Genomic DNA, 506 nt, shown 5'->3' with positions numbered 1-506 from the left:
GGAGCACAGGCTCCAGACGCGCAGGCTCAGTAGTTGTGGCTCACGGGCCTAGTTGCTCCGCGGCATGTGGGATCTTCCCAGACCAGGGCTCGAACCCGTGTCCCCTGCATTGGCAGGCAGATTCTCAACCACGGCGCCACCAGGGAAGCCCCACTGTGTCTTTTAAATAATTATTATAATGATAATGATAACTTTTAGTAAGTGCTTTAATGCATGCCAAGAGCTGTTAAGCACTTACGAGGGAATCCATTTTTTTGCCCCACTTTACCACTGAGGAAACATACATGATAAGGCAGGTTAGCTTTGCCAAGGTCACACAGCTAAGAAGTGATAGAGCAAGGATTCTGCTTATATATACCTTATCAGCCAAGATTTCCCTAAGCTACTACACTTTGTAGTTGAGGTTTAATTTTTTAAAAAGCAATAGGGACCCTATTCCTGCCAAATTACTGCTAGATTGTAAACCCCACAAGGGGTGGAACCATGACTTCTAGTCACTAGTAATG

This window comes from Physeter macrocephalus, chromosome 8 (assembly GCF_002837175.3).
Source record: "Physeter macrocephalus isolate SW-GA chromosome 8, ASM283717v5, whole genome shotgun sequence".
In the NCBI taxonomy this organism is placed as follows: domain Eukaryota; kingdom Metazoa; phylum Chordata; class Mammalia; order Artiodactyla; family Physeteridae; genus Physeter; species Physeter macrocephalus.
This window is presented reverse-complemented; position numbering follows the sequence as displayed.